The sequence below is a fragment of the Ostrinia nubilalis genome, chromosome W, assembly GCF_963855985.1.
Source record: "Ostrinia nubilalis chromosome W, ilOstNubi1.1, whole genome shotgun sequence".
NCBI classification, from domain to species: Eukaryota; Metazoa; Arthropoda; class Insecta; order Lepidoptera; family Crambidae; genus Ostrinia; species Ostrinia nubilalis.
In genome coordinates this window covers 11118925-11131572 of record NC_087118.1, presented here as the reverse complement: position 1 = coordinate 11131572, position 12648 = coordinate 11118925, and positions in this window count along the sequence as shown.

Genomic DNA, 12648 nt, shown 5'->3' with positions numbered 1-12648 from the left:
TTTGGTAGCAATTTTCCGGCAGATGGCGACACCGGAGTGGGGTACAATGTTCCGGGCGATTGTTGGTCTGTTATTCGAGTGTTGCCATGAATCGGAAAAAACTACCATTTTGGAAGAAAATTTTCCACCACGGCCCCGGATAGTAGAAAATGGAAATTTCCAAAAATTCCATAAACTTGGAATGCAGTCTGGTGACGTTTGGGGACATGAATGACATTTCACCATTTTTATGAAAAAAGTCTGGCAACACTGAAAGTTATGGGGAAAAGTTTTTTTTGCGACATGGGTGACTTTAAAGTTAGTGACAGACAGAAAGAATTGTGGCAGAAAAAAAATAAAAATGACGTTTGGTCGGATATACGACCCAGATTATGGGAAAAATCCGAAATGTCAGAAAATCAAGATGGCGGCTGAGCGGGCGGCCATTTTGTGAAAAGTTGAAAATTTCGAAATTTTGGAATTCATTTTTCGAGTACATGGCAACATTTTGGAAAGTCGAGTTGTATGAGGCGGTTGTGTGTCCTGTCGAAAGGTTTTGCTTGGGTGAAGAAATTTCTCCAGTGTTGCCATACCTTAGGAGATTTGGTCCAAAAATGTCGAAAGTAGAAATAACGACTTCCGGTCAAAAATTTGGATGACGCCTCCTGCAAAAGGGTCGTACAAATGACATTTGACCATTGTCATCTCGATCACCTGGCAACACTGGGAGTTACGGGGAAAAGTATTTTTTTCGACATGGGTGTCTTTAAAGTTAAGGACGGACAGAAGGAGATATGGCAGAAAAAATCCAAAAATGTGGTTTGGTCGGTTATACGACCCAGATTATGGGAAAAATCCGAAATGTCAGAAAATCAAGATGGCGGCTGAGTTGGCGGCCATTTTGTAAAAAGTTTCAGATTTTCGATTTTTCAAATGCGTTTTTCGGGTAGTTGGCAACATTTGGGAATTTTCTTGTGTCGGTGTCTTTAAAGTTAGTGACAGACAGAAAGAATTATGGCAGAAAAAAAATAAAAATGACGTTTGGTCGCATATACGACCCAGATTATGGGAAAAATCCGAAATGTCAAAAAATCAAGATGGCGGCGGCATGGGCGGCCATTTTGTGAAAAGTTGAAAATTTCCAAATTTTGGAATTCATTTTTCGAGTAGTTGGCAACACTTTGGAAAGTCGAGTTGTATGAGGCGGTTGTGTGTCCTGTCGAGAGGTTTCGCTTGGGTGAAGAAATTTCTCCAGTGTTGCCACACTTTGGGAGATTTGGTCCAAAAATGTCGAAAGTAGAAATAACGACTTCCGGTCAAAAATTTGGATGACGCCTCCTGCAAAGGGGTCGTGCAAATGACATTTGACCATTTTCATCTCGATCACCTGGCAACACTGGGAGCTACGGGGAAAAGTATTTTTTTCGACATGGGTGTCTTTAAAGTTAAGGACGGACAGAAGGAGACATGGCAGGGAAAATCTGAAAATGGGGTTTGGTCGGTTATACGACCCAGATTATGGGAAAAATCCGAAATCATGGAAAATCAAGATGGCGGCTGAGCGGGCGGCCATTTTGTAAAAAGTTTCAGATTTCTGATTTTTCAAATGCATTTTTCGGGCAGTTGGCAACATTTGGGAAAGTCGAGTTGTATGGGGCGATTACGTAGTTTGTCAAGGAGTATCGATTGAAAAACCAAAAATTTCCAGTGTTGCCATGCTTTGGGAGATTTGGTCCAAAAATTTAAAAAATGGAAATAACGACTTCCGGTCAAAAATTTGGATGACGCCTCCTGCACATAGGTCAAACTAATGACATTTGACCATTTTCATCTCGATCACCTGGCAACACTGGGAGTTAGGGGAACTCAAAGTTTTGGGGCATGGGTGGTTTCAAGGAATTGTTTTACGGGATTGGGTGAAGTTAGAAAAAAAGTAAAAATGGCGTTCGGCGCGGAAAATGGTCTAGATTAAGGGAAAAATGCAAAATTTTGGAAATCCAAGATGGCCGCCAAGCAGTTACCCATTTTCCAAATGGAACTGAGTTTTCCATACAAATTGTATGCAGGGGGGCTTGGTTAACGTAGAAAAAGGCGAGGCCGAAGGCCGAGCGATAGTTTAAAGCCTGTGAGTCGCCATAGATTTATTTTTAATGCGTCAAAAAAGGACTAGAGCCCAGTGACAGACAGAAAGGCGAGGCCGAAGGCCGAGCGATGGTTCAAATCCCGAGAGTTACCATAGTTAAACTTGTGTTGCGTCAAAAAAGCACAAGAGCACAGTGACAGACAATAAACACCCCCTGTAATTTTTGCGAGGCCGAAGGCCGAGCTCCGAATGCGAGGCCGCAGGCCGAGCGCCGCGTAGGGCGAAGCCCGGAGCGGCCAGCATCGCAGATCTAGCTTTTGTAGCCCGCGTAGCGGGCGACCAAAGCTAGTCTATCTATCTATCTATCTATCTATAATATATAAAGCTCGATTCCTACTCACTCACTGACTGACTCACTGATCAGGGGTATTTTTGGGGTATTTAGAGGGGAGAGGGGTAAAATTGTTGGTGTTTATTTTAAACTAGATTTTTTGACACCCAGGTTTTTTATATTTTTTGAACCAAAAAACAAAATGGCGGCATTTTTTGAGACATCAACTTTTTTGTCTCTGGTCCTGAATTTTTTCTTTTTTGGTGGTTTGTTGGGCTTGCCAAGGTGTGCTAAAAATGTGAGAAAAAAATGGAAAAACAAAATGGCCGCGCCGCCATCTTGGATTGAAAACGCGATTTCAGGGGTGTTTTTGGGGAGGTGTCATTCCGAGATGCGCCATTGTTTTTGAAAAATTCTTTTAGGTATTTGTGACATGTATAGTCTTCTTAAGTGCCACATTTACAGATTATCAAAAAACAAGATGGATCAAAAAATTCCCAAATTTTGGTAGCAATTTTGCGGCAGATGGCGACACCGGAGTGGGGTACAATGTTCCGGGCGATTGTCGGTCTGTTATTCGAGTGTTGCCATGAATCGGAAAAAACTACCATTTTAGAAGAAAACTTTCCACCACGGCCCCGGATAGTAGAAAATGGAAATATCCAAAAATTCCAAAAACTTGGTATGCAGTTTGGTGACATTTGGGGATCCGAATGACATTTCACCATTTTTATCAAAAAAGTCTGGCAACACTGAAAGTTATGGGGAAAACAAATTTTCACGACATGTCTGACTTTAAAGTTAGTGACGGATAGAAGGAGTCATGGCAGAAAAAAAATAAAAATGAGGTTTGGTCGGATATACGACCCAGATTATGGGAAAAATCCGAAATGTCAGAAAATCAAGATGGCGGCGGCGTGGGCGGCCATTTTGTAAAAAGTTGAAAATTTCGAAATTTTAGAATGCATTTTTCGAGTAGTTGGCAACACTTTGGAAAGTCGAGTTGTATGAGGCGGTTGTGTGTCTTGTCGAGAAGTTTCGCTTGGGTGAAGAAATTTCTCCAGTGTTGCCATACCTTAGGAGATTTGGTCCAAAAATGTCGAAAGTAGAAATAACCACTTCCGGTCAAAAATTTGGATGACGCCTCCTGCAAAGGGGCCGTGCAAATGACATTTGACCATTTTAGTCTCGATCACCTGGCAACACTGGAAGTTATGGGGAAAAGTATTTTTTGAGACATGGGTGTCTTTAAAGTTAAGGACGGACAGAAGGAGACATGGCAGGGAAAATCTGAAAATGGGGTTTGGTCGGTTATACGACCCAGATTATGGGAAAAATCCGAAATCATGGAAAATCAAGATGGCGGCTGAGCGGGCGGCCATTTTGTAAAAAGTTTCAGATTTCTGATTTTTCAAATGCATTTTTCGGGCAGTTGGCAACATTTGGGAAAGTCGAGTTGTATGGGGCGATTACGTAGTTTGTCAAGGAGTATCGATTGAAAAACCAAAAATTTCCAGTGTTGCCATGCTTTGGGAGATTTGGTCCAAAAATTTAAAAAATGGAAATAACGACTTCCGGTCAAAAATTTGGATGACGCCTCCTGCACATAGGTCAAACTAATGACATTTGACCATTTTCATCTCGATCACCTGGCAACACTGGGAGTTAGGGGAACTCAAAGTTTTGGGGCATGGGTGGTTTCAAGGAATTGTTTTACGGGATTGGGTGAAGTTAGAAAAAAAGTAAAAATGGCGTTCGGCGCGGAAAATGGTCTAGATTAAGGGAAAAATGCAAAATTTTGGAAATCCAAGATGGCCGCCAAGCAGTTACCCATTTTCCAAATGGAACTGAGTTTTCCATACAAATTGTATGCAGGGGGGCTTGGTTAACGTAGAAAAAGGCGAGGCCGAAGGCCGAGCGATAGTTTAAAGCCTGTGAGTCGCCATAGATTTATTTTTAATGCGTCAAAAAAGGACTAGAGCCCAGTGACAGACAGAAAGGCGAGGCCGAAGGCCGAGCGATGGTTCAAATCCCGAGAGTTACCATAGTTAAACTTGTGTTGCGTCAAAAAAGCACAAGAGCACAGTGACAGACAATAAACACCCCCTGTAATTTTTGCGAGGCCGAAGGCCGAGCTCCGAATGCGAGGCCGCAGGCCGAGCGCCGCGTAGGGCGAAGCCCGGAGCGGCCAGCATCGCAGATCTAGCTTTTGTAGCCCGCGTAGCGGGCGACCAAAGCTAGTAAGTTAGAAATAAAATTCGCCACGAAGGTGACGATGAGAACCGTGGCGATGAGAAATACCCCTCTCTTCCTTATGTTTATTGGTGAGGTCAGAGATCTTTTTGGTTTCTTTTGAACGACGGGTTTTTAAGAACTTAGACCCAGTCGTTTGGACAATTTCCACGAACCTGTCATTGTATTCGTCCACATTTTCGCAGTCTCCCAGGCATGCGAAACGATTTTGCAACTCGAGCTGAAAGCTTTCGGGGTTTTGGAGTTGAATGGGCGCTGGGCGGAGCGTAGACTTCATCAGTCGACGATATATTCAATGTGCATCTTACCATTCGGTAATCGCGTCCTGTTTTGACCGAGTTGATCACAGAGACATCATTGAATACATGCTTCTTCGTCGACAAGATGAAGTCGATCTCATTTTTTATAGCGCCATTGGGATGCAGCCATGTCCACTTTCGCTGTTTTGGCTTCCTAAAGAAGGAGTTCATCATAAAGAGGCCTTCCCTCTCCATAAAGCCAGCCAGCAGTTGGCCACGTGCGTTTCTCTCTCAATACCCAAATTGCCCCACTTTCAGCTCATTATCGCTTCGTATACCTACCTAGTTTCGCGTTGAAGTCCCCCATCACAACGGTAAAATGGGACCGGGAGCTATGTATGGGTCTGGAAATATCCTCATAAATAGTCTCCACTTCGTCGTCGGGGTGTTCCGTGGTCGGTGCGTATACCTGTATGACCTTCAGCGAATACCATTTGGTGATTCTGAGTATAAGGTACGCTACCCTCGCCGAAACACTCGATCTGGACCACGTTGTTGACAAGGGACTTGTGGACGATAAACCCGACACCACCCTGGGACTGCTGGTCGCCCTCCCGGAAATAGAGCAGGTTTCCGGATTTCAGGATTATGGTGTCCTCCCCAGTCAAAAACATACTGTTTTTTTGTGTCATTACATTCTTTAAATTTAAATAAAACATTTAAGAAAAAGATACAGTATTTTATTGTTTTTACATCTCTGACTCTTATTGTATATAAAACGATTTAAATGTAGAAAGTTATTTCCTTAAAAGGTCATACAGCTATACAGTGTGAGTCACGTTAAAGTGTACATATGAAAATAGATGAAACTAGACCTATTTTTATCGACAAAAAAGAGGTCAAAATTTTTTTGAGATTTTTTTAAATTTTTTATAGAATTTTATTTCTTCCAATTACTGATTGTAAAGAAAACGTAATAACTTTTAAACTAAGCGGTATATTCTGATAAAATAAAAACAGTAATAATGCTAAATAACAGGCAATACTAAACAAATATGATACTTTTTGAAAAAAATCTGCTTTTAAATTCGTGTTTTTTTGGTTATTTGATAAAAGACAATGCCGGAAATTGGCGTCTTTTTTTTTCGCGCGGCCATCGTTCAAACTTTGTTTTTTGATTACAAAATAGTGTAATAAAACAAACTTACTATGACATGTATACCTCTAAACTCAGTCTGAACTGAGTTACGAGCATCAGAAGTTTGATGATTTTCATACTAGATTTGCTTTTTGCGCGCAAAGTTTTGTAAGAAATCTATGGACAATTTTATCGGTGAAAATACTTTAAATTTGGGGCTTGACCCATTTCTCGCATATTTACAAGGATTTAAGTTTTTAATTTTAAGTTTTCACCGCTTCCTTCAAAAACAAGTGATAGCGTGATTAGTTTAACATTAATAAGCAAAAATTTTATATCATGCGATAGCCAATAAAATTATCTATTAGTAGAAGTAGAAAACAGATACAAGTTTCATACATTTTAAGGGTGTAAGAATGGATTTAATTAGAAATAAACACGATTTTTTTCACATCTTTTTCAGTTATTTCCCAACACAAGAAAAACCAGGTCGTTAAGGTATGTTTTATTTGCATTTTATTATTAGTATTTGAGCTATTCTACAAAACGAATGTAAATTTATTAGTCTACGTCTATTAGTTTCGACGTAATTGTTGAACAAAGATAGTAGTAAGTTTTTGAGAGTTCTCGCTCATTCCAGCGAGAAACTCTCAAAAACATTTATTCAAGGATCACTCAAAATAATTTCATTTTCGTTCGTTCATTTGACAACACGATAAGCGTGTATTCTAATTATGAGTGCGGTCATGCTCTAGTAGCGCGCACCTAGTAATATTAAGCTAGGTTGCAGGTTCGAATCCCGTAAGGAGCAAATGTTTCTGTTATGAACACGATCACCTATAACTGAGACGTGATCGTAGTTGCAACAGTACAAGTTTCACTTAGTTGGTGATTAGGTAATTGGTGTGGTGAGATAATTGGACGGATTTATTTTTTAAGTTGAATAATAAAATAACTACACATAAAACCTAAACGTAAAAATTGGGTCATGATGACGATTTTCACTGCGCAACCTTGGTGTGCACGCGCGCCGGAACTTGCAATTTGATATCTTAGCGTAGTTCTTACCTACCGCGCCTGTATTTGAACGAAATTAATTATCGGTGAATGAAATTTGATACTACACATTGTGCTTCTATATTTAAACGCCTAGGCTATTTTAAAGCAAATACACAGAAGAAAAACTATGTGCATCCTATACATTATCAGGACTTCTGGACTTTTAGTTCATATGGGTCTTCATAGTTAATTTCGTTTATCAGAAAAGTAAAATCAAAGAAGTTAACATAAAACTCGCAATGGTTTGGGTGAATATCAACAAACTCGTTTTTTGCCTAATTCCGGTGGCGAATTTTAATTTCCACTTTCCAAAACTTTTTTGTGGCAGAAATAATAGTAAATAACTTTTATTATTAAATGATATGGTAGAGATCAAAATATTATTAATACTTCTCGAGATATGTTAATTTGAAATTATCAAGAGCCACCGAAATTGTATTTGAGCCACCGGAATTAAGAATCAATGCACCGAAATTTATTTATACAGCGGAATTCGGAATGTTATGGATGATTGTCTCAAATTACTTATTTATTTGTAATCAATTAAGTATTATTATCCAGTAAAGATGTTTATAATTAAAAACAATATTCAGGCCTATGTTGTGACCCTAAAAAAGCATCAGATCTTCCCATGTGAGTCGTAAGAGCCGACTAAGCAATCAAAATACTGGAGGGTGGGCTGCAGCATCTTTCCAGGTATTATACTACCATACTGGAACTACCAACCAGCCTGCTAAGCATGGTGATAACGGCAAAATCCCTCCATAGAGAACAAATCCAAAACTTTTTGGCTCTAGCCGCCAACAGCCCCGTTATTCTAGACTCATCACAAAGACATCATACATGACCCTCAAACCCAGAAACCAACTCTAGTCCCGGGAGGGCGACCAACTGCCCCAGGTTGGTGTTAGGTTTATCTTCCATAAGTAAAAATATTGGTCCAGGCTAGCCAAGTTTTCATGATGGTATCATACCAATCCTACACTCAGAATTACGCAACTAATTATTCGCTAAAGACCATGCGAACTGGAGATTAAGTATGAAGATATTTCTAGATCTATACCAGCTACTGAACTAACACATTACATATTTGTGACAGGGTAATTTAACGGAAAACTATGCGAACCTAGCGACAATGAGCTAAATGAAAGTAGTACAATTAAGAAACGGGGACTAAATCCAGCCAGCCTCATAGAGAGAGAAGACCTAGCAATGTAAAAGCCAGAACTGTAAAAGCGTACTGAGCTGCACCCTAATAGTACTGCAAAAATCAAAATGTAGTAATCATTTTTAGACGAACAGGCAATTTAATCACATGTGCATTCTCCGATCACCACACAGCATATGACCGCAGTCTATGGAGGAACACTATCTGCGGTCGCGATCCTCATCAGTGAAGGACCGAGGAAGAAGAAGAAGTGATCACCGAAATAGAAGAATGCCGCATAAAAGATGCTCAAAATATGTCGACTGATGAAGCCTAAGCCACGACCAGTGCCAATCCAGCTCCAAAACCCCACGAATTTTCAGCTCGAGTGGCAGAATAGATTGCAACCTACGAGACTAGGGAAATTTTAGCTGTTTCAGAACTATTCTCATCTGTTTTCAAGATTCTGCTTAGTATCGATGTATAAATAGCTATCCAAGTCCTCATGCTGATACAAAGTGTATTATAGTGACGATTTTTTGTAATAAATCGAAAGTATGTATTTGCGAGGACCAAATTGAATATACCAACATGAATAACGAGGATAGCAGAACCATTTTGGTAAATGCCTAAGCTGCTAGGGGAGATTAAGAAGCACTACTAGTAATTAGGCTGAAGATCGAGATTATTCCGACACTTTAGCGAAGATATCCTAGAATGCCCTATTAAAAACAACAAGGTATGTACCAGGAGATAATGAAATCACAACTGAGCTTATGAAATCAGATGGAATGCTAGTACTAAAGTTCCCTTAAATACCACCATGTTTATTGGCCGATAAAGCAAAAAATAAGACATGGTGGTGGTGGTAGAGACTGGAATGGAATGGACGTTGGCGATGGTCCAGAGTCAGGTGAGGCCTCTTGCTTCGGGCTTTACCGCTTTTTCCTGAAATATGACACTCTCGCTATCCAACATCCAGTCTCCCAGACAACCTCATTTTCGAAAAGACGTTCGTAATACTACGTACATATTTAATGCTGCGTCAAATTATGCAGAAGACTGAGGACTATAATCAGTCATTATTATTGGCCTTTTTGTACCTTCTTCGATTCGGTCAATACCTGGGCTGTGCTACAGTCTCTTTAATGGCGTCAAATTGACTGTCGATACATGCAACTTCTGAAGTATTCGTATGAAAACTTCATCATTATCAGCCCTCCCCCAAGATCAGAACTCGAAACTTATCTGATTGCTGCGAGGGTTCAGAGTTGGAGACACCATAATCTCTTAAAGTCTTTACTACCTCCCACTTAGAGGTTTTCAAGCTTCAGAGCTAGACCGAGCTCAGTATCAAGATACGGCGAGTACATCACACAACTTCGATTAACTGACGATATTGTAGTTATGACTGAGACCTTAGTAGACCTAGGTACAATGCTCCAGATCCAATAAGACCAATTCTTGCAATAGATTCGCCACCGGAGCCACCGAAATTGCGCCACCGGAATTAAAAAACTGTAACAAAATTCAAATTAAAAAGAAAACTATAATTCTGATCAATAATTTCTGTATGCAGATACAACAAAATACCAAACTTTAATCATGTTAAAGAATCGTTTAGCATCTAAGTAAGTAGCTTTCAATCATACACTTGTCACCGAAATTGAAAAATTTTGTATTCCTGTGCCGCTGATACAAACATTTACGGGTCTGCTGGAAAAACAATACCACAAGTCGCAAGTCTTTATAGCCCGATCAGGAGGACACAGCTGAGTGATGCAGGGAAGAAGAACTCTACGTCTCTCAAAGCTTCTTTGGAGAAGTAAGAGAGTGTCGAAATTGAGCCACTGTAGCTAATTGCTTTTTTTCGTGGGACAGTTTTGAAAGGATATTTAAAACTCTTAAAATATGAAATATCACATTTCTTTCATATCATTTGGAAGTCTTATTTAATGTATTTTATGGCTATACTATTGTTAAATTACTAGAATCCCCGAGAAAGAAGGAATAACACAATTTATGAGTAGAAATAGAGTTAGGACGCGCCACCGCTATTAAATTTTGGGTCTTTGAAAAAATTTTTAGCACATAAAATAACTAGCTATTGTCCTGAAGACTTTGCTATCGTGTAAAACGCTGTTTAAACTATATACAGAAAAAAAATCATCGCTCTAGTTACATTTCTCCCATCGATTCTCAGCTCCGCCGCGTAAAAAACGTGTTTGGGATATTCACCCGTTTAATTAAAGAAACTAGACATGTCCTAATAATTATAAATTTTTATTGAATGCCAGATAAGTTTCGAAAAATGAAACTTTTGCTATAAAAGTAATGGAAGGTTCCTAAACTTTTTTTCTCATAGTAAATTCAATTTGTTTTTGCAACTAAATATCAGATACTAATTTGAGTTGAATTCATCATTGACCTCACAGAAGAAGTTGTTTTGATTTGAAATATCAACGTACTTACTTCTTTATTATCCATAAAATCCTTTATTATCCATTAAACAGAGCAGGGAACAATGAGATCTTAAAATTATTATTTACAAGATTTACATGATTAACATACACATAACATAGCAGAAATGGACGGGATGGCGCCTGGAGACATTGAGTGTTGTGCGGGATGCCGCGGTATTATCAGCGCGAATAGTGCGTTTATGCGGTGCGCTAAATGTAGGCAATCATTTGACATTTTATGTGCCAATTTCACGGAGAGCACCTATGTCGCGCTGTCAACAGAGTACAAAAAATCTTGGGTATGTTTTGAGTGTCGCAGTAAATTACCCAAAAGCGACAACACATGCACACCCGTGCGCCAGGCGCCGCTCATACACGATGTTAATATTACTGTTGGAGATCTCTCGGCGGACTTGTCCGCCTGTGACATGGAAAACGTTACGGTGCGCAGAGGTGCTCGCTACACATCAAACGAAAGCTGCGCAATTGACACAATGGACAGCATCCTGGACAACCTGCGTCTTTCTGTTGTGCAGGAGATGAAGGAAATGCATTGTGAATTCGAAAAACGCCTTACAAATAAAATAAGCATGTTACTTACTGAGCACTATGACACCCTAAGAACTAAATTGTTTGGCAGGATGACCGAACTGTCGCGGCAGATTGAAGATATGGGAAAAAAGATCAATTCTATCAATAGCCAATTGAGAGATCTTAAAATGGCTAGTGTTGTTCCTCAGAAAATTGTATCTAGTCCCACACTCACGCTTACGACAAATAGAGTTGATTCAGCAATGCCCAGCCAATCTATCGCACTTCAACCGTCCCAGCACAGGCCTTCTCTAGCTGGTGATAACGATGAGAGCGAGGAATGGACGGAGGTAAAGAAGAAACGCCGGCATTCCGCAGCCTCTTCAGTTCGGCGCGGTACTGCGGCTCCTGGGGCGACGACGCTTGAGGCTTCCGAGAGATGGAAATATCTTCATCTTTTCTATGTAAAACAGGGAACAACAACAAACCAGGTACTTGACCACCTTAGAGCAATATGTCGCGAGGATGTCTGTACAGCCGAGACACTTAAAGCTCGGGGAAGTTATGCATCATTTAAAATTGGTGCTCCTGCCAGATTGCTGGAAACAGTCATGGATACAGATCACTGGGCTGCCGACATATGTATAAAACCTTGGCGCCAGAACTTTCGTAGGAGCACTGAAACGACCAAGCCAACGAAAACTAATTAAGGAAATGAACATCTACTACCAGAACGTACGCGGTCTACGCTCTAGAACAGCACTCTTCCAGAACAATGTTGGTATGAGCAATAGTGACATTATTTTGTTGACCGAAACGTTTCTCACTAGTTCGGTGACCGACGGTGAATTGTTCCCGTCTGGATTTAATGTGATGTGAAAGCACCGCAATGGTGACGCTGGTTGGGGTGGAGTGCTTATGGCAGTGCGAGATATCTTTTGTGTACATAGCGTTTGTAACATTGATGGACATAGTTCCGATATGGAGTTATTGTTTGCTATCATAACTTGTAAAAATATTAAATTTCTTCTTGGCGTTGTATACCTCCCACCGAGTTATAAAGATGAGCAATATCTTAAAGTTTTAAATTGTATAGAAAATATTGTTTGTGAATATCCGGATCTGGATACTGTTGTAGTTGGTGATTTCAACCTTAACTCCTGTAGTGTTAATGTAAAAAACCAGTTTGAGAGCTTTTTAAACTTTTGTAACTTTTATCAAGCCAATACTGTACCTAACAATCACGGAGGTATGTTGGACTTAGTCTTGTGCAACCTTTCTCATGATACTATAGCCACCTCCGTCGCAAGCGATACATTAGTACCTATCGACGCATATCATCCCCCGTTAGAAGTGGTAGTCACTTGGAAGCAAAATACACACATAAACCAATTTAATCCTGTGTCAGGGTCCACCACGGCGTCGG